The sequence below is a fragment of the Cervus canadensis genome, chromosome 8 (assembly GCF_019320065.1).
Source record: "Cervus canadensis isolate Bull #8, Minnesota chromosome 8, ASM1932006v1, whole genome shotgun sequence".
Lineage (NCBI taxonomy): Eukaryota > Metazoa > Chordata > Mammalia > Artiodactyla > Cervidae > Cervus > Cervus canadensis.
In genome coordinates, this window is record NC_057393.1 from 49,945,383 (window position 1) to 49,968,666 (window position 23,284).

Sequence of the window (23,284 nt, forward strand, 5' to 3'; positions counted from 1 at the left end):
AGAAGCTTGGCAGGCTACAGTCCGTAGGGTTGCAAAGAGTCAGGCATGACTGAAGTGACTTAGCATGCACCATGCAGCTTGCAGAGTAGGTGATCACACCTCACCATAAGCACTTTTCATCTCCTCTGGGGAAAGGTAGAGCATAACCCTGTCCTGCTCAAAGGAGGCTCATTAACTATCTTGGTTCTAATTCTAGACCTGTAGAGATTGCTTGAAGTTAAATCCATATGCAGGGCAGTGCTGGTGATAGGAATCTTTCCAAAGAATATCCAATAACCTACTCAGCCTCTCTCTGCTCTGTCCTTTATTTTCATCAGAGTTTCTTTAAGCAATTCTCCTTGTTCTAGTGGGTGTACCACTATGAGGCTTACTTGCAAGCTAACTCTGCAGACCCTCTTCTTGAAGATAAGGAGTTGCTGCTTGGCTCCTTCAATGGAATCCCAGCCTCCTGTTTGTAATATCTTGTTTGGAGAAACCTCATGGGTGAATTTTGACTTTACCATGGACTCCTGCCTAACTCTCCCCATTAAGGTGGTCTTGCTTCTATTCAAGAACTCGGTTACAGTCTGTCCCTGATGGCAAAAAGTATGCATTTCTTTACAACTTTTTTCTTTTCATTTCTTTTTACTTCTTTGTTCATTTATTTGGCTCATCCTTTGCAATTCTTCCCCTTGTCCACCTAGAGCTCAAGCTGGTCTTCTATGAATCCTATGCTTTGAGTAATACATAGCCAACTGCAGTGGAGAGAATTTTTCTTTATCCTCTGGGATGTCCTTTGAGAATTGAGAAATGCAACTGCCAATCTTAGCAGGGTTCAAACAGAGCTGTATTCAGAAAGGATAAGTGGAAATATGATCAAGAAAGCATTTTCAAGACTCAGTAAAATGCATTTTAACTGAACTGAGAAGTCAGCTTACACAAGGCAGTCTTCTAACCAAAACAGCACGGGAGTGTTCCCTGGTTTTGAAGGACTCCTTGCCTGGCCAGACAGATAGCTATCTAGCTGGTTAAATATATGAGATGTTAACAGAATATTTGGGGTATGGCAAACTCTGGGCCAGTTTTCATAATTCTTTTCCCATGAGTGTCAAATTGAGTCCCTGTAATAGAGATATAAAGATATATGTAATAACAACAACCATTACTTCCCAAATCTCACATGTCAGAGACTATTCTAAGCACTGTTATGTATCATCAATGAAAACACTATGAGGCAAGTATTATTAAAACCCTCACTTTAAAGGTGAGAAAACTTAGACTTAAAAGAAATAAAGCCTTGCTATGGCCACGCTAAAGGTCAGTTTGGCATCCTAATCACTTAGCTTAGCATGTTGTATGTCTCTCCAGTCTAAATGCAGATTAGAGCCCCAGCAGAAGAAGGGAGATGTGAAGAGAGCAAGAGAATTAGAAAGGATGGGGTGCCACCATGTGCCAGGCACCCTGGAAGATCTTCATAGATGCCTCATGAATCAATCCTTACCGCAATCATACTGGCAGGCTACTTTCACTGCCAGCATTGTGCGTTTATGCAAATATAACTTGAGACTGTGAGTGTGTTCCCTAAGGACATCATTCGTTCATTCATTCAACAACCCTTCCCTGGGCATCTAGTAGGGACCATGAGTTGTGCTGGAAGCTGAGGTGAATGAAATAGGTGACATTATAGCTCAGAGAAGGAAGAGGACATGTATCAGATAGGCACAAGAATGGATATATAATTACAACTACTACAAGTAAGTGCTGACCATGGTGTTTTCAGAGGGAATGTGTGCCTCCTCAGGGCATCAGAGGAGGATTCCTGAAGGCAGCCATGGCTTAGCTGAGGTCTAAGGCTCAGCAGAAAAGAATCTCCTGCCAATGCAGAAGACACAGGTTTGATCCCTGGGTTGGGAAGATCCCCTGGAGAAGGGAGCGGCAATCTGCTGCAGTATTCTTGCCTGGAGAATCCCATGGACAGAGGAGCATGGTGGGCTACAATTCATAGGGTTGCAAACAGTGAGTCATGACCTAGCAACTAAATAACAACAACAAAGGCTACCTAGGTGGTAAAGGGGAGAGAGAGGATGGTTTTAGGCAGATCGAAAAGCAAGTATAAAGAGCTGTGGAAGGAAATATTGTGAGACATTTGAGGAGCTGAAAGAGCAGAGAGAGGGAGCCATGGGGCCTCATGAGGCTGAAGAGTTTGTGCAGGAGCCAGACTCAGGTGACCGACATGAGACCACCGAGTTGATGGCTCAGTTTGAAGTGTGCCCAATCTTTGCCATTTGCTGTCATTGTCCATAGGGCTGAAGGGTCTGCTGTCCACTCCAGAGGAGGCCAAGGAGGGACCATAGTGCAGGCAGAGGTTGGCAGAAAAGATTAGCTATAGCTAAGGAGAACAGAAGAAGTCTTACTCTTAAAAGGGAGAAAAATGCCAACTGTGGGACAGAGACCACACTCCCAAAAGTATAGAAAGTGTATGTGTGTGGGGAGTTTCCCAGTTGATTCCTTTCGTTGGCAAGCACAGTGAAATAATAAAATCCCACGTAGGGTCTGAGGCCCCTGATGACCACCCTCACCTGTCAGCACTTCTCCAAGCCCTGTCTTGCGTGGAGCATCACGTGACTTGGGGCCTCTGGGCAGGGCCTCCACAGCAGGCTCCTGGGCCTGCTGTGTAATTACCTTCTAACTGGTTGGGCCTCTTTTTGTGGGGCCTCTTACAGGGTGGAGAATCGGTGTACAAGGAACTGGAACTTTAATTGGCACATTGTCCAGTGGCTCCAGACGTGATAGCCTGCCTGACCTCTCATAGGGTTGAGACCTTACCAGTAAAGGCTATGGAATACTTATTTGGGAAACCCAAATTCACTAACCTGGAATTGAGGTTCTTCCCAGTCTTTCCAGTTTCAGGATAATATACTCCATGGAACTCAATCTTCATAAGATCCTGATACAAGAATCCCTACCCACCCAACCCTATCTAATACTTGGGTTTGGAGAGCAGACAATTTGGAAAGTGAGGGATTCGTGGACTTGTTGGTGGGATTCCATCATGCTTTTTGAATGTCTGGCCATCCTGTGATGCTACCGTCTCTGTTCACCTGCATCTCTGTTGCGCTCAGATCTCATCAGTGCCTTGCAAGGACTTCACACAGACTACCATCACGCATTGCCAGCTATCTTTCCAATAGGTACCATCTGGTGGTCCACCTGTATGAATGCCGGACACCTGATGCCACCCATCTGCCAGCTGTCTGCTCATCCTCTACGTGAATGTCCACTCTGGATGCTCCAATCCATCTCAGCCTTTTGCCAGGACCGCTTGCCTGCCACCTGTTCTTCCTTCCCTGGACAGATGGCTCCCTTTTGTGCTTGTCTTTGCATACATGTATTGGGTTCTGACCTCAGTAATCACAATCCCTCTGAGTCCTTCACATCCAGACGATCCAGGTCCTGAGCAAAACCGGCAGAGTTTCTGCAGGCCAGGTCTTTGCACACAGGGAATGAATTTTGCACACAAGGAATAGAGTCTCACAGCTCTAACCCAGGGTTGTTGCTTTGTCTGTGGGAGACAGTAAGCTTCTCCTGATCTCCTCCATATGCACCAAATGCAATGAATTTGTTTCTTTGCCTCATTCCTTACAATGTCTTCTTGCTCACTATACTTTTCTGGCATCTAAAATTTCTGCCTAATTATTGCCACATGCCTCTTCTTAGGGGAAGTCCTTGTCCCCTTAAATCTGGTTTCTAGCCCTGTTTTCTGCCAAATTTAATGGACTACCTTGAGTCCAGACCACCTCCCACCTGACTGTGAGTCATCCATTTCCTGGGGATTCCTGTGTTCATGTTCTTCCTCAAGAACAGCCTCCATCTGGTTGTAGTATTTGGACTATGGTTCTTATTAATATGGTCAGTCCCAGCAGGGTGTCTATGAGCAAGTGGTTTAATTTTTCTGAGCTTGTTTTCTCATCTGCCATTTGGCTTAATAATTGTGTCGGTGAAACAGGTCAGGTGGGATGCATGAGACAAGTGCTCGAGCCTGGTGCACTGGGAAGACCCAGAGGAATCGGGTGGAGAGGGAGGTGGGAGGTGGGAGGGGGGATCGGGATGGGGAATACGTGTAAATCTACTGCTGATTCATGTCAATGTATGACAAAACCCACTGAAAAAATAAATAAAGAAAAAAAGAAAAAAAAAATGTTAAGACATGCAGCGCATTTGAAAGACTCCCTGGCAGAGACTGCACTCTGGATTAAGTTTAGTGATTATCTGTGCTTCCTATCTTTCCCCACTAGTGCATGGACCCTGGCTAGGCTGATATTTCAGATGCAATCGCAGCCCTCAAGTGGTTAGCCATGTTAGCAAGATCACTTAGAGGCCTCCCTTGGTCTCCAAATCACAGACCCTGTAGGAATCAGAATGTGCCAAGGGAGTAAACTTGTATCCATCCATTCATTCTTTATTTTATTCATTCGAGAAATATTTATTAAGCCTCTGCTTGGTGCATGGATGGCATCTGGCTCAGTGATTTGAATACTTTATCTCTTGTACACAACTCCTTGGGTTGGGCATTTCCCAGAAGCTGGAGTCCATGCATGTGGAAGCTGGATCAGGTATCCTGCCCCAATAAGCTGGGCTTTGTAAGCCAATGAATTTCCTGTTGGATAGTGGCATCCGTACAAGCAGAGGGAGCTGAAAAGCTCTACATGTGCTTCATGCTCCTCATTCCTGGCAATGACTCCACATCCAGAGTTGAAGTGGGGGGAGGGGGATTTAAACCAAATCCTCCATTGAGCTACCCCCACCTGTGGTTTCCAGTCTCTGTGATGCTCTGACTCATTTCCATTTTTTTCTCCTTCTCCCAGAATGCTCACTGGACCACACCCTACTGTCTGTCCTCTGGCCCCACTTGTCTGCAACCATACAAGGACCTTTCTGTGCCTCTAAGCCCTTACAGGAAGGATCCTCATCCATCTCAATTATCCATGTCCTTTGGGCTTCCCAGTGGTTCAGTGGTAAAGAATCTGCCCGCCAATGCAGAAAACACAGGTTCGATCCCTGGGTTGCGAAGATCCCCTGGAGAAGGGAATGGCAACCCATTCCAGTGTTCTTGTCTGGGAAATCCCATGGACAGAGGAGCTTGGCAGGCTACAGTCCCTAGGGTTGCAAAAGAGTCAGGAATGACTTAGCAACTAAATAATAACATTCACCGATCCACTGCTCTTGATTATCCTTATGCTAAGCAAGCACTCTGGGCAAACTGAAAGTAGACATTTTCCCTCCTTTAATTAAACATAAAGCCACAGCCCAATAAATATCCAACCTTGGATCTGTGTCTTAGAGACTCTGATCAGACTTGGAAACCATAATTGAAGCTGCCAAATTGAATGCTAGTTATAAAAATTGGTATCAATGATAATGTTATCAACAACTATTTTAATGTGTCAGATTATAGATAGATTTTTCTGTTTTTTAAAAAGATATGCATTTTAAAAGAAGAGAATATGAGGCTGGAAAATAACATTTCCAACAGTGAGTAAGAAAGTTCCTCTGAAGGTTCTCCTGTCTGTCTCTTCAGACTTCTTTCAGAAAAAAAAAAAAGTTGCAAATAATCCCCTGTGATAAGAATGTTAATAAGAGTGACTGAGGAACAAGCATGCCTTTTGGAAAACTCTGTCTTACTATCTTACAAAAGTTGACTGATGGATGGATGGATGGAAAAATTTATGGTGCCTGGCTTAGGAGGGATGAAGGACTCTTCAGTGCAGCCTGGCTGGTGATATGAGTTGGCAAACATCCATCTGGTACTTAAGTAGATATTAATCTCACCCATATCCAAGTGCGGCCGAAAGGTTCAGGGACATTGTGGTTGTTGGGAGCAGCCCTAGGAAGCAAAAGGTGAGTTCTCTTCTAAATGTAGACTCAGTCACAGGCTTACTGGGGATCAAGGTCAAATTGCTTCACCTCACTTGGTGTTGTTAACTCAGATGGAAAATTAGTTAGAAGCAAATCACATACTTGGAGAAGAGCTGCAGCTACCCAGGGCCACTTTTATAGAGTAGCAGGGTCTCTGAGGAAGGTAAAATATTTAAGGTGGATAGGTAGACAGGAATGAGGAAATGAAAGCTCCTGGAGGAATGGAAAGCCTCATTACCATCAGAAACATCATGCTGAATAACTTTTCTATCCTACCCCAAGATGTTGCCTGCCTTCTGTCAGATCAAAGTGAGGATCACTCCCTAGGCTTGGTGTGGACCTCTGTGGGTTGCAGGAACAGACTGGGCATTTAGGAATGAGTAGTGTTCTGGGAATGAAAGTCAGTCAATACTGGGTTGGCCCATGAAAACAAAAGAAACAGCTCCACTGCGTTCTGCCTCACCCTCCTCTTCAGACAACTCAGCTCCAGCTTGAAGCTTTGGTTCCCTGGTTCCTGCTGGAGTAGTTCTAAGCTTCTCAGTTTAAATTTTGCTCAGCGCTGATTCTGTCAGATCTCAAGCCTGACAAGCACTCTTTTCCATTCCTTTCATACCCACTTCTGCCCAAGTGTTCTGTTGGCCCACATCTGAGAGGAATGACCACCAAATCTTCCTGTAGGAAGTCAATGCACTGTGGGATATTTTCATAAGGGAATTTATCAAATCCCTTTGTATGAAGATGGTGATGGAAGAGTCTGAGTTAGGTGTGCTCACTCTCTGTACCTCCAGTCAAGTGCAGCCTCTGGAAAAAGAGATAAATTGGTGTCCTTCACTCTCTATAGAAAATGAAAATTTTCTGCTGGGTTCCCAGAAGAGCCAGACAGGAAACCATTGATCATCCTGAACAAACATCTTTCAATAAATCTTTATCTCCTCTGAAGATAATTGGAAGGACAGTGACTTCTGAGTTTACTCTGTTTCAGCACTCACCTCCCTTTTACTCTGCTGGGTATATTTGTTTTCAAAGCCAAAATGTACTACATGGATCCATCCATCATAGCAAAGGAATCCCAAATGATTTCCTATTTCAGCTCCAATGTATGGAACTTGAGAATTCTCTTAATCCACTGGCTCTGCAAGGTACTTGACCTTTTCCATCACAGGTGAGCATGTCATGTTGCTCAATTCCTCACAAAGGACATGCCTAAACTACTAACCCCACTGCTCTGTCTGGATTTAAGACTTTCTCTCTTGGATGGCATCACCAACATGATGGACATGAGTTTGAGTAGGCTCTGGGAGCTGGTGATGGACAGGGAAGCCTGGCATGTTGCATTCTGTGGTGTCACAAAGCGTCAGACATGACTGAGCAACTGAACTGGACTGAACTCTTATTTTAATGAGTATATTCATTTGTTCATTTCACATTGCAAATCATCATGTGCCCATCACTGTGCCAGGATGCCCAGTTCCTAAAGTAGATCTGATGACAGATTTGCATGTGCCTGAGTTCCCTGGATCCTGGCTTGCTGATCAGTATCCCCTGAGGTGTGCAGTTAAAGCAAAGAAAATCATTTCGGTGGGCCACATTCATAACCAAACCTATACCTTCTCAGTTCTAAAAATCATTTAAAACATCAAAAGCCTTAAATTTGGTATTTTTGATTCTCTGAACTCTTAATTAGCTGTGTAACTGGCACATCGATATCTTAAGACCCATATTCATTTAAAAAACTAGGTTATTATAATGTATAACTTTTAATAAAACCTTCCAACTATAGTAATGCAAATCATAGGAGCCCTGAAGGCTCTGTGAATCAATGCCGCCACCTCACACCCAGCTGTGGAAGTTCTTTGGTATTAGCACAGTAACCTTTAAATAGAAGAGTATGTTCTTAAACACACTGGGCCTCGACAAGGGGCCCGCCCACATGGTGAAAAGGCCCGGCCTCTGTGTTTCTGTTATGTGAAGATATAATGGAAAGAATTTTTAATGTGGCAGAAACAAATGTCAACTCTTACAAGAAGATTTCACAAGCATCTATAGAGTTCAAAGACCATCAACACAATGCAGATGGTTCTTTTTTATAAGTGTAAGAAATGCAAAAGATGATGGCTCCTCTGAACAGAGGCAGATGTCAGATCTCACTATGCTATAAAGGTTGTTCGAATAAATTTTAAAATAATAAGAATGATGAACCTAATTACTTTTACAGTGGAGAAATCTGGAAAACTCCACATTTAGTGAATGATCAATGCTAACCTTACCAATAAGTACATAAACTGGCAGCATGTATCTCCTGATGTGATGTGCTGAGTAGAACAGAATATCATTTTTATAGTACTTGTACCAAAAATACATAGCTTGATTCTAACAAGATAAATGTAAATTGAGGGAGAGTAAAAAAAAAAAAAATTTGATCTTCAAAAACATCAAAACCTTAAAAAAGAAAAGAGGAGAAAACATTTCCCATTAAAGCCTGGATTAGTACTTGGATACAGATTAAAGATTCATTAATCTTAACTGATTAATTGATTAAAGATCAATCTATTTATCTATTTATCCATAGATCATTTTCCCTCTGTGTGTGTGTGTGTGTATTTCAAGAGAGGGCCAACATTTCACGTAACTATCACATGGTTATCAACTTTAGAAACTGTAACACTGATAAAATAAAATAAAAATACCATCTAGCTCTCTGTCCATATTCAAATGTGCCAATTGTCCCAGTTATGCCCTTTAGAGTAGGGGTTTGCAAACCACAGCCCACCCACCATCTGTTTTCATAAGTAAAGTTTTATTGGAACAAAACCATGCCCCATTTGTTTACATGTTGTCTATGGCTGCTTTTGCATTACAACCACAGAGTTGAGGAGTTGCAACAGAGACCATATGGTCCATAAAACCTAAAATATTTATTATCCAGCTCTTTACAGAAATAGTTTTCCAACCCCTGCTTTAGAGCTATTTTATTCCCCTCTCATACAGGGTAATGTATTGCACTCAGCTGTCAGCTCCTTAACATTTCTTTTAATCTGAATTAGCTCCTAATCCTTTCTTTGAGTTTCTTAACATTAATATTTTTAAGATGGCAGGTCTGTTTTATAAATTCTACTCAACTTGGATTTATCTGATATTTCCTCATGATGAGATTCAGGTTATTCATTTCTGGCAAGAATACCACTAAGTTGATATTGTATTCTTTTAATATATCATATCAGGAGATATGTGTGTTTATTTTTTTCCAGTTTCATTGAGATATAACTGATACATATTACTGTATATATTTAAGGCATACAACATGAAGGTCTGGTTTACATATACTGTGAAATAATTGTCAAAATAGGTTCAAGTAACATCCACCTTCTCATAGGTACAATAAAAAAGAAAAGGGAGAAGAAAAGAAAAAAAATTCTCTTTGTGATGAGAACTCTTAAAATGGTTGTATCCAAATATTAATGGTGTTAACTTTGGTCAGTTGGCTAGGGTGGTGTCCACAGGAAGAAAAAATACTTTGTTTTGCTCTAAGCAACATTATTGGAAAGATTAGTAATATTCAAACATGGGCTATGTATTTGGTATCAGCAAATTATCCATATTAGATTTCCATTATTTGATAATTTTGTTATATTAAAATATGTTCCTGTTCTTAGGAAATTTGTACTTAAGTAGTTAGAATAGAAGGTCATTATTTGTACCAAAGTATTCAGAGATGGTGGGTCATAACCACGATGGTGTGATCACTCACCTAGAACCAGATATACTGGAGTGTGAAGTCAAGAGGGCCTTAGGAAGCATCACTATGAACAAAGCTAGTGGAAGAGAGGGAATTCCAGTTGAGCTATTTCAAATCCTAAAAGATGATGCCATGAAAGTGCTCCACTCTATATGCCAGCAAATTTGGAAAACCCAAGAGTGACCACAGGATTGGAAAAGGTCAGTTTTCATTTCAATCCCAAAGAAGGACAATGACAAAGAATGTTCGAACTACTGCACAATTGCACTCATTTCACATGCTAGCAAAGTAATGCTCAAAATTCTCCAAGTGAGTTTTCAACAGTACATGAACTGGAACTTCAAGATACACAGGTTGGACTTATAAAAGGCAGAGGAGCCAGAGATCAAATTGCAAACATCTGTTGGATCACTGAAAAAGCAAGAAAATTCCAGGAATGTCTACTTCAGCTTCATTGACTACTCTAAAGCCTTTGACTGTGTGGATCACAACAAAGCATGGAAAATTCTTCAAGGGATGGGAATACCAGACAACCTTACCTGCCTCCTGAGAAACTTGTATGCAGGTCAAGAAGCAACAGTTAGAACCAGACATGGAACAAGGAACTGGTTCAAAATTGGGAAAGGAGAATGTCAAGACTGTATTTTGTCACCCTGCTTATTTAACTTATACGCAGAGTACATCATGCAAAATGCCAGGCTGGATGAAGCCCAATGGGATCAAGATTGCTGGGAGAAATATCAATAACCTCAGATATGCAGAAGGCATAGAGGAACTAAAGAGCCTCTTGATGAAGGTGAAAGAGGAGAGTGAAAAAGCTTGGCTTAAAACTCAACATTCAAAAAACTGAGATCATGGCATCTGGTCCCATCACTTTGTGGCAAATGAATGGGAAAACAATGGAAACAGTGACAGACTTTATTTTCTTGGGCTCCAAAATCAGTGCAGATGATGACTGTAGCCATGAAGTTAAAAGTTACTTGCTCCTGGAGGAAAAGCTATGATAAACCTGGACAGTGTATTAAAAAGCAGAGACATCACTTTATTGACAAATGTTCATATAGTCAAAGCTATGGTTTTTTCAGTAGTCATGTACAGAAGTGAGAGCTAGACCATAAAGAAGGCTGAGCACCAAAGAACTGATGCTTCCAAACTGTGGTACTGGGAAAGACTCTTGAGAGTTCCTTGGATAGCAAGGAGATCAAATCCATCAATCCTAAAGGAAATAAACCCTGAATATTCATTGGAAGGACCGACACTGAAGCTGAAGCTCCCATACTTTGGCCACCTGATGCAAAGAGCCGAATTACTAGAAAAGACCCTGATGTTGGGAAAGATTGAAGGCAGGAGGAGAAGGGGACAACAGAGGATGAGATGGTTGGATAACATCACCAATTCAATGGACATGAGTTTGAGATAACTCTGGGAGTTTGTGAAGGTCAGGGAAGCCTGGCATGCTGCAGGAATGGAGTCTATGGGGTCCATGGAGTCCATGGGGTTGCAAAGAGTTGGACATGACTGAGTGACTGAACAACAAGGGTCATTACAATTACCACATATCAAATGATTCAGCATACACACACACACACACACACGTATAATGTATATGTAGAAAATCTTACCACTTGGCCAATCAAAGTAAATAGTATGTGGGTGTCCACTGTATGATTCTTACAACTTTTGAATAAGCTTATTTTTTTTAAATGGGAGGTTAAAAATAATAATGGATCAATATTCCCTGGCATACAAGACAGAACAGAGTGTCCGGAGAACAGTATAGGAGTGAGGTTGAGCATGAAGAACATCTTCCCATCTGTACTGGGGGGAGCAGTCGTGCAGCTTCTAGTGGGTAATACAGGAAGCTCCCAGAGGGGAGACCCGAGGCCATTGTCACATTGCCAGCTATGGTGTTCACCCACTGACTGTATAAAATCAATTTGATTTAATTGTGTAGAATGCTTCAGCACAGCTTTGATTTACCTCTAAAGTGACAATTTCAAAATCACTTAGAGGAAAAGGAAAATCCAAAAGGAAAAGAAAAGATAAAAGAAAATCCTTATTGGACTATAAGAGATTTTCAGAGAATAAGGATGTTAAGCGAATCACAGTAAGCCAAAACATATCAGCTGTAAAAATAATGCAGATAATTAAAGAGATATCTCTTGGGTAGGGTCAAAACACAAAAGCAAAGTAGAAGATAAGCTATTTACAAAGAGATAAACAAGCTTGAAACTAAAACTACAGAAGGGAGAGTAGAAAAGTGTGTGCTGAGGCTGGGGGTTCGGGACACAGAAGTTGGTAAAAGGGTACAAGCTTTCTGTTATAAGATGAATAAGGTCTGAGGATCTAACGTATAACATGGTGACTACAGTTGATAACACTGTGTTGTATAATGAAAACTTGCTAAGAGAATAAAACTTAGCTGTCATCACATACAAAAAGTAAATATATCAGGTGATAGATGTGTTAATGAACTTGATGGGGGGAATTCTTTCACAATGTGTGTGTGTATATAAAATTATCATGTACAGAGGGGAAGATGTTCTTCATGCTCAACCTCACTCCTGTACTGTTCTCTGGACACTCTGTTCTGTCTTGTATGCCAGGGAATATTGATCCATTATTATTTTAACCTCCCACTAAAAAAAAAAATAAGCTTATTCAAAAGCTGTAAGAATCATACAGTGGACACCCACATACTATTTACTTTGATTGGCCAAATGGTAAGATTTTCTACATATACATTATATGTGCGTATGTGTCTGCACACTTTAAATACCTTACAATTTTATTTGTCAAATATACGCCAAAAAAGCTGGGAAAAGAAGTGCAAAAGAGAAGAGTAGCTAAAGACCAGATAAATGAAACTGTAGAAAGCAGATGTAGCAAAATTAATAACAGGAAAGAGAAAATAGAAGAGCAAAAGCATAAAAAGATACCAAGAGAGTTATTTTATATTTAAAAAAAATCCACAAGGAAGATATACCATTCATAAAATGAATAATAAAACATTGAAAATGTAAAGGAAAAACTGTTAGAAACCCAAGGAGAATTGGACAGTATCATAATTATAGTGAAAGTTCAAAGCACAAATTTCAGTCTGACCCACTGAGAAGACAAAATTTTAAAAAATGGTATGGAGAGCTTTATTAATTAATGTCACATTAATAGGAATATATCAAACATTTAACTAAAATACTTATAGAAAATATACTTTTTGATGCCAATGTAGAATTTATACAGATATCCAATAACAAAAAGGAGATAGGATCTCACTGATCCAAAGAGTAGAAATTCTGAAAGACACCTGTACCCCCAGTGTTCATGGCAGCACTATTTATAATAGCCAGGACATGGAAGCAACCTAGATGTCCATTGACAGAGGAATAGATAAAGAAGTTGTGGTACATAGATACAATGGAACATTACTCAGTCATAGAAAGGAACAAATTTGAGTCAACTGTAGTGCGGCAGATGAACCTGGTGTTGTTACATAGAGTAAAGTTACTCAGAAAGAGAAAAATAAATATAGTATACACACATACACACACACACACATTATGGAATCTAGAAAAATGAAACCGATGAACCTATTTTCAGGGCAGGAATAGAGATAAAGATGTAGAGAATGGACTTGTGGACATAGCAGGGGAAGGAAAGCGTAGGACAAATTGAGGGAGTAGCATTGACATATATATGCTGGCACGTGTAAAACAGACAGCTAGTGGGAAGCCGCTGTATATCACAGGAAGCTCAGCTTGGTGCTCTGTGATGACCTAGAGGGGCGGGATGCGGGTGGGCAGGAAGGAGGCCTAAAAGGGAGGGGATATATGTATTCTTATAGCTGATCCACACTGTTATACAGCAGAAACCAACAGGGGTGGGGGTAAAAAATAAATAAATAAATAAAAATAAATAATAAAAAAACAACTCTATAAGTCACAATTGGCTAATTATAATGTAAAGAAACCGAATACTTAATACTAAATAAATTTTGACAAAATAACTTAGTAATTATGGTTATAAAAGTAATATATTTAAAGCTAAATAGCAAAGAAATAAGCAAAAATCTCCAAATGTTTATTTTTTAACTTTTAATTTTGACTGAGGCAGAGAAGACAATTAACTTCAAAGATTTTTTCAAAATTAGTTAGTGTCAAGCTATCATTACAGTTCAGAGATTATCTCACAAAAAACTATATTCAAGAAACTTTGTATGCTTGTAAAATATGCTACTAAATATGAAAAAAATGAAATAAACTTTTATTCAATTCCTGAAGCAAAGAACAATGAGACTTTCTAGAAAAGGCATAGAAAACAGGTAATAAAAAAAACCCCAAAATTAATGAATTAGAATAAGACGTAATAAAAGTGAAGAGTCAAATACATGATTTCTAGAAAAGAAAAATAAGATGGATATATCTCCAGCAGTACAAAAAAGGCAGAAATAAAAACACAAATGTGTATTACATTATGCAAATTAGTATATATACACAGCCATGAGAATGAGTAAAATAGTTATAATGGGATGCAAAATGTCATTATAAACTTAACAATATGCAGTTCATTGATAAATACATGACTTTCTAGAAAAAGTAATATAAGCTACCAACATTTATTCACAAAAAGTTAGAAGAGGGAAATAGGCCATTAATTATGTTGAAACTGTGAGTTGATCAGTCGTGTCTGACTCTGCGATCCCATGGACTGTAGCCCACCAGCCTACTCAGCCCATGGAATTCTCCAGGCAAGAATAATGGAGTGGATAGCCATTCCCTTCTCTAATTATGTTAGAAATGATAAAAACTGTCAAAGAACTTCCTCCAAAATAAATGTTTAAACCAAATCATTCTTCAAAAGAATTTCATCCAATGCTATTTAAACTGTCAATGAATAAGAAATGAATGCAAATTTCTCAGTGAACTAAATAAAACTAGAGTAAAACTAATGCAAAACTTGAAAAACGATAGGACCAGAAGAAAACCTGCAACTCTTATCTCACTGTGACCATGAATATAATCATACATAAAATATCCTAAAATGTTAGAAATTATGTACTATTCACATGTAAGCATTAACTCCAGTAAAGTAACAAGCACAGGATTTAAAAATTTTGAAAATCCTAATATGTAATTACTTTAAGAGAGAAAAAAGGCCAATGTGATTATCAGAAAGATAAGCAGAAAAGGTATTTGATGAAGATTTGCATCAAATACACTATTTTACTATAGACCACTAGGAAGATGAGAACAAGCCCTCTGTTTGAAGTCAATGGCCACCATTAGGTTAAAAGGGGATAGTGACACCACCACTAGAGTCCCAAAGGCTCCCAGGGGCATTGCTGTCAGTTAACATCGCTATCTAGAGCAAGAAGCCAAGAGAAATAAATATGACAGGCATACCTGTAGGAAAATAGAAGCCGCACAGGCAACTGATTATTTGGCAAATCAAAAGAATTTATTCAACAAATTTAGAAAGAGTGAAATAATCTAAAGAAGTTAGTTTCTATATCCTGCTGCTGCTAAGTCGCTTGAGTCGTGTCCGACTCTGTGTGACCCCATAGATGGCAGCCCACCAGGCTCCTCTGTCCCTTGGGATTCTCCAGGCAAGAATACTGGAGTGGGTTGCCATTTCCTTCTCCCAGTTTATATATAGTCACATTTAAAAATGTATCCTACTATTCAGAAGTAAACATTTGGAAAAGACTAAAAAAAAACAAAAAACTCCCTTTCCAATATCAAATGTATTATAAAAATTTAGTAAGAAATCTTCAGGATTCTTTTGAGCAAGGCCATAAATTTTTGTCAAAGGAAATAAACACTTCATATGAATTGCATAATGTAATCCTCACAACTAGACCATGAGGTAGATATAATTATCTTCATTTCACAAACAAGAATACTGATTCAGTAACTTGCCCAAACTCATAGACTTGAACTATCATATATTACATTTCATTTGGGGATCATAAGGCAAAATATATAGTAAAATAAGAAAAGACAATAATAAGCAACAAATGGAAAGCCAAAGACATTCAACAAAATATATGAATAATATATATGATAGATATTTTTTAGTCATTGGAAGAAAGATTGCTTGCTTTAAAAATTAAGCAATTGGGGAAAAAATTAGGCAATTGGTACACTACTACAGAAATGTATAATTTACATGCTCATGCCATGATGTACAGCAGAATTTTTCTGATGGATTATGAGTTAAGTGATAAAGAAAAGCATGAATATAACCAAGCAATGGCAAACATATGTTAAATATCAAGCTGGGGAATACCTCTAAGAATAACATCAAAGGCAAATGATGAATATCATTAATAGATTTTACTAAATAAAAATAAAGCTGTATACAAAGAAACTCATTATAAATCATTATAGAAGTAAGCAGAAAACTGATATAGGACAGGCAAAGAGACTTTGTTTTTAGTCTTAAAATTTTTTAAATCTCCTGAAAATTAGTAAGGAGAACTTAACACAAAATAAACCTGTCTCTAGGTATAGGTGCTAGGTAAAAACTAGAAATGTGTACGTAGATAAATTTCTTCTGTGACATACTGTTTATAAACTCCAAAACTGGGGGAGCAGAGATTAGGCATCTAAAAATAGACAATCTGTAGTTTAAATTATGGTACACCAATGTTATGAGACACAAAGCAACCATTAAGAATACTATCACATTTTATACATTATAAATAATGTACAAAATGTTAATGTATACATTAATGGAAATATACAATTACCAGTATATTATTATGAGCACATTTTCTAATGGTGTGATGTTCACAACTTAATTCTTAAACTTAAGCTACATCATATTCAGTATGTTCTCCTTTGTGGGGAAAGAAAGATTTCAGAAAGATTCGCACCAAAATGTTATCAGCAATTTATTCAGAGGCACAGGAAAGTTTTCATTTCTTTATGTCTTTGGCATTTATAATTACATTTGAATATGCCTCATGGTCTTCCACTCACCCGCTAATCATGGCCTGTCTACCTGATGCCAGGCATTATGGAAACTGATGGTACAGTGCTTAGCAAGATAGATGAACTCTGTCCATCTCGGGGCCTTGTCAGGGGGTGGGGAGGAGGGACAGGCAGCTAGTAAACAAACAAACAAACCAGTCAGTAAGGCTATTAGTTACAAATGTGTGCAGGAGCTCAAAAGGTACAGGTGGAGAGGAACTGAGCACTCCTTCCAATAAAGTAATCAGGGCAAGTGTGCCTCTCTGAGTAGGCAAGAGCAGAAATGAAACTTGGAACCTGAGATTAAAGTACTAAGGGAAAGGTATGGAGGCCATGGAAACAGTATGTGTCAAGCTTCCAGAGGACATGGTTAGTGATATTACAAGGGAAATGAGACAATGGTGGCTGAGTGGTGTGCGATGTGGTGGGAGACTTAGGCTAGGACAAAGAGTTTATCTGCTGTTGTTTTATTGGAGTATAGTTTATTTACAAGGTTGTGTTACTTTCTGCTACAGAGCACAGTGAATCTGTTATACATGAACATATATCCACTCTTTTTTAGACTCTTTCCCCATATGGACCATTACAGAGTTTTGAGTAGAGTTCCCTGTACTACACAGTAGATCCTTATTAGTTTTTACTCTAATTTGACAGATGCCTTGGGAGTGACACAGCATCTGCTTTACCCTGCAGGCAGACAGGGTGGAGGGATGGAAGCGGCCATGTTGGCTGGGAGGCTAAGGCAGTGGTCCAGGGTGAGGAGGGATTCAGTCAACAGCATGCACAGTGTCAGGAGCAAAGGTAAGAAGATGTTACCTTAGATGATGGGATATCTGACTACAGGAGACAAGAGTAAAGATTCTAGAGCAAGAGGTTATTCTGTTATTGTAGGTCTCCAGAATGGCCAAGAATGGGGGGCCTGAGCCATCCTTCTTGTTACCCTAAATTTGCTCTTTCTCTGTACCACTTATCCAATCGATAAGCAAATCCGGTTGGCTTTACCTTCAAAATGTCCCCAGAATCCAATTACTTACCACCTGTATGATGACCACCCACCTTCTGTCATCTTCTAGTTGCTCTCTGCTTTACTGTCTGTCCCCCTCTTCAATCTACTTTACCTCCATACAGCAGCCGATACAGTCCTTCGAAAATTTAGGTGAGGTCACATTATTTCTTTGTTTAGTATCCTCCAATGGTCTTTCATTTTATTGAGAATAAAACCCAAACATGTTGCATTTGTCCATGTGCCTCCTATACTCCTCTCTGATTCCACTGCATCCTTCTTTCTCCACAACTCCCCTCCTCCAGACATAACAATCCCTCACTATTCCAGGAACCCTGAGAGCCTGAGCCTGGCTTTGGCTCAAGGAAGGCACTGGCCCCTCCCTCTGCCTGCTGTGCTTTTTTATCAGGCACCTGTGAGACTGGTTTTCTCACTTTTTTTCAGGTCTCTGTTGAAGGAGAGGCCATCCTAGATGCCTTATATGAAATTGCCCTCCATCATTATCTAAGCCAACACTAGGAGGACAGTGAGCTCTCTTGGGTTCTCGGTTATATTTTCAGTGCCTGGGAGGCAGTTCTTCTTCTTCTTCTTTTTTTCCATTTATTTTTATTAGTTGGAGGCTAATTACTTTACAATATTGTAGTGGTTCTTCTTAAATAGTGGTGGAATAGATGAGTTCATTCAAAACATCTCCCCCAAACAGGTTAGGAATCAGAAACTAAACAGATGATGAGGAAGCCACTACACAGTAAGAAAACATCATAGACTAGAGGAGGAGATAAATGGAAGAGAAGGGCTGGGGAGTGGCCAGGTGTCAGTGGTCAGTTCAGTGGATTCCTACATCATGCTGAATGACATCTCACTAGCCCTTGCAGCTTCATGATGTGGGCACATGCCCTTTATCCTCAAGAGGGAGATGTGGAACCATAGCAGGGCTTCCTTCAATGGCTGATAAGATCAGTTGTGTATTTTAGAAAAATTGGTCTTAGTGCTTCATGGAGCTGGGAGGGCACTGGGTGAGATAGGGGGCTGCTGTGATAGCCCCTATGAGAAAAGGCTTTTACTTGACCTAAAAGGATATATCCATGGGGATGGAGAGAAAGAAATGGCTTTTGCAGAGAGGTGGAGGAAGAACCCCAGCATTTAGTAATGCAAAACCATAAATTAGGCATAATCTCCGGAGGCAGATATTATTCCCAGAAGCCATCTCACTTCGTCGGCTAGAGTTCTTTCTTTTTATCCCTTTCTATAAAAGCAATTAGAAATACTTTCATACTGTCTTCTTCATCAAACTTGAGGTGTCCTTCTGCACATTCAGGAGAAAGAGATGCCACTATAACTGTTCAACCCTATGTTCAGTCATCTGCTCATACTGCTTGGTGAGCAATAAAACACTACAGTGAGGACTCTGTCTCTCATGGCCCAGTACTGGAGCCACACAAAATGAAATAGACACTGTGGGAGAAATAGATACACTTGTGGGTGTGGTGCCAATTTTATTAAAGCTTTATCCTGGCATTGCTAAAATCTAAACCTGTTGTCAGACTCAGTGGAGATGCCTCTTTCTCCATCTATAGCATCACCATCACTTTTTGACATTGTAGGCAGCCATATACAGCCAGACCCCAGTCCCCAAGAATCCTGTTTAACTCCAAATCCAAGACTGCTTGCCTTCGCTTCTCTGTCCAGAGAAACTGTCTAGGTTAGAGGGACTTGGGCTTTCACATAGAAGGTTAAAGTTTGAGAAAATCTAGCACTAGAGCAACAACTGCATGAAACAGAAATATTGGAAGGTTTGAGAATTTTTTTTCAGTGCAGGGATTGGTAGTAGATCCCAGGGTATTTAGAACATTGAAGGAGGTTGCCATTGCCATCATTACCTCAACCATAGTTTGGCCTCTGGACAAAAACAGGGAGGAAACACAACCCCACCCGTTAACAGAAAATTGGATTAAAGATCTACTGAGCATAGCCCCACCTATCAGAACAAGACCCAATGCCCCCACAGTCACTCCCTCCCATCAGGAAGCTTCCATAAGGTTCTTATCCATAAGAGGGCAGAAAGAATGAAAACCACAATCAGAGAAAACTAACCAAACTGATCACATGGATCACAGCCTGCCTAATTCAATGAAACTATCAGCCATGCCATTAGGGCCACCCGAGATGGACAGGTCATGGTGGAGAGGTCTGACAGAATGCGGTGCAGTGGAGAAGGGAATGGCAAACCACTTCAGTATTCTTGCCTTGAGAACCCCATGAACAGCATGAAAAGGCAAAAAGATAGACACTGAAAGATGAACTCCCCAGTAGGTTCCTAATATGCTACTAATATTACTCCAGAAAGAATGAAGAGATAGAGCCAAAGTGAAAACAAGGCTCAGTTGTGGATGTGACTGGTAATGGAAGTAAGTCCAATGCTGTAAAGAGCAATATTGCATAGGCACCTGGAATGTTAGGTCCATGAATCAAGGCAAATTGGAAGTGGTCAAACAGGAGATGATAAGAGGGAACATCGACATTTTAAGAATCAGCAAACTAAAATGGACTGGAATAGGTGAATTTAACTCAGATGACCGTTATATCTACTAGTATGGGCAAGAATCCCTTAGAAGAAATGGAGTCGCCATCATAGTCAACAAAAGAGTCCGAAATGCAGTACTTGGATGCAGTCTCAAAAACGACAGAATGATCTCTGTTTGTTTCCAAGGCAAACCATTCAATATCCCAGTAATCCAAGTCTATGCCCCAGTAATGCTGAAGAAGCTGAAGTTGAATGGTTCTATAAAGACCTACAAGACCTTCTAGAACTTACACTCAAAAAAGATGTCCTTTTCATTATAGGGGACTGGAATGCAAAAATAGGAAGTCAAGAAATACCTGGAGTAACAGGAAAATTTAGCATTGGAGTACAGAATGAAGCAGGGCAAAGGCTAATAAAGTTTTGCCAAGAGAACACACTGGTCATAGCAAACACCCTCTTCTAACAACACAAGAGAAGACTCTACACATGGACATAACCAGATGGCCAACAATGAAATCAGACTGATTATATTCTTTGCAACCAAAGATGGAGAAGCTCTATGCAGTCAGCAAAAGAAAGACTGGGACCTAACTGTGGCTCAGATCATGAACTCCTTATTGCCAAATTCAGACTTAAATTGAAGAAAGTAGGGAAAAGCACTAGACCATTCAGGTATGACCTAAATCAAATCCCTTATGATTATACAGTGGAAGTGATAAATAGATTCAAGGGATTAGATGTGATAGACAGTGCCTGAAGAACTATGGATAGAAGTTCATGACATTGTACAGGAGGCAGGGATCAAGACTATCCCCAAGAAAAAGAAGTGCAAAAAGGCAAAATGGTTGTCTGAGGAGGCTTTACAAATAGCTGTGAAAAGAACAGAAGCAAAGGGCAAAGAAGAAAAGGAAAGATATACCCATTTGAATACAGAGTTCCAAAGAATAGCAAGGAGAGATGAGAAGCCTTCCTCAGTGATCAGTGCAAAGAAATAGAGGAAAACAATAGAATGGGAAAGACTAGAGATTGCTTCAAGAAAATTAGACATACCAAGGGTACAGCATTTCATGCCAAAATGGGCACAATGAAGGACAGAAATGGTATGGACCTAACAGAATCAGAATATATTAAGAAGAGGTGGCAAGAATACACAGAAGAACTATACAAAAAAGATCTTCACTACCCACATAGTCACGATGGTGTGATTACTCACCTAGAGCCAGACATCTTGGAATGGGAAGTCAAGCGGGCCTTAGGAAGCATTACTACGAACAAAGTTAGTAGAAGTGAAGGAATTCCAGTTGAGCTATTTCAAATCCTAAAAGATTTTTTTTCCATTTATTTTTATTAGTTGGAGGCTAATTACTTTACAATATTGTAGTGGTTTTTGCCATACATTGACATGAATCAGCCATGGATTCACATGTATTCCCCATCCCAATCCCCCCTCCCGCCTCCCTCCCCACCCGATCCCTGTGGGTCTTCCCAGTGCACCAGCCCTGAGCACTTGTCTCATGCATCCAACCTGGGCTGGTGATCTGTTTCACCCTTGATAATATACATGTTTCGATGCTGTTCTCTAGAAACATCCCACCCTCGCCTTCTTGCGCAGAGTCCAAAAGTCTGTTCTGTACATCTGTGTCTCTTTTTCTGTTTTGCATATAGGGTTATCATTACCATCTTTCTAAATTCCATATATATGCATTAGTATACTGTATTGGTCTCTATCTTTCTGGCTTACTTCACTCTGTATAATGGGCTCCAGTTTCATCCATCTCATTAGAACTGATTCAAATGAATTCTTTTTAATGGCTGAGTAATATTCCATGGTGTATATGTACCACAGCTTCCTTATCCATTCATCTGCTGATGGGCATCTAGGTTGCTTCCATGTCCTGGCTATTATAAACAGTGCTGCGATGAACATTGGGGTGCACGTGTCTCTTTCAGATCTGGTTTCCTTGGTGTGTATGCCCAGAAGTGGGATTGCTGGGTCAGATGGCAGTTCTATTTCCAGTTTTTTAAGAAATCTCCACACTCTTCTCCATAGCGGCTGTACTAGATTGTGCTGTGAAAGTGCTTCACTCGGGTGGAGAGGGAGGTGGGAGGGGGGATCGGGATTGGGAATACATGTAAACCCATGGCTGATTCATATCAATGTATGACAAAACCTACTGGAAAAAAATAATAATAATAAAAAAATATATATACCAGCAAATTTGGAAAATTCAGCATTGGTCACAGGACTGGAAAAGGTCAGTTTTCATTCCAGTCCCGAAGAAGGGCAATGCCAAAGAATGCTCAAACTACTGCACGGTGGCTCTTATCTCACACGCTCACAAATTAATGCTCAAAATTCTCCAAGCAAGGCTTCAGCAGTACGTGAACCAAGAACTTCCAGATGTTCAAGCTTGATTTAGAAAAGGCAGAGGAACCAGAGATCAAATAGCCAACATCTTTTGGATCATCGAAAAAGCAAGAAATTTTTAGAAAAACATTTACCTCTTAGTTATTGACTCTTCCAAAGCATTTGACTGTGTGGATCACAACAAACTGTGGAAAATTCTTACAGAGAGGAATACCAGATGACCTTACCTGCCTCCTGAGAAACTTGTATGCAGGTCAAGAAGTAAGAGTTAGAACCAGACATGGAATAACGGACTGGTTCCAAATTGGGAAAGGAATACATTAAGGCTTTTTATTGTCACCCTACTTATTTAACTTATATGCAGAGTACATCATGCCAAATGCTGGGCTGGATGAAGCACAAGTTGGAATCAAGATTGTAGGGAGAAATATCGAAAACCTCAGATATGCAGATGACACTACCCTTATGGCAGAAAGAGAAGAGGAGCTAAAAAACCTCTTGATGAAAGTGAAAGAGGAGAGTGAAAAAGTTGGCTTAAAGCTTCATGTTAAAAAAACTAAGATCATGGCACCCAGTTCCATCACTTCATGGCAAATAGATGAGGAAACAATGGAAACAGTGCAAGATTTTATTCTTTTGGGCTCCAAAATCACTGGCGATGGTGATTATAGTTATGAAATTAAAAGACACTCGCACCTTGGAAAAAAAGCTATGACCAACCTAGACAGCATATTTACTTATTTTAGACAGCATATTTAAAAGCAGAGATATTATTGCTGATAAA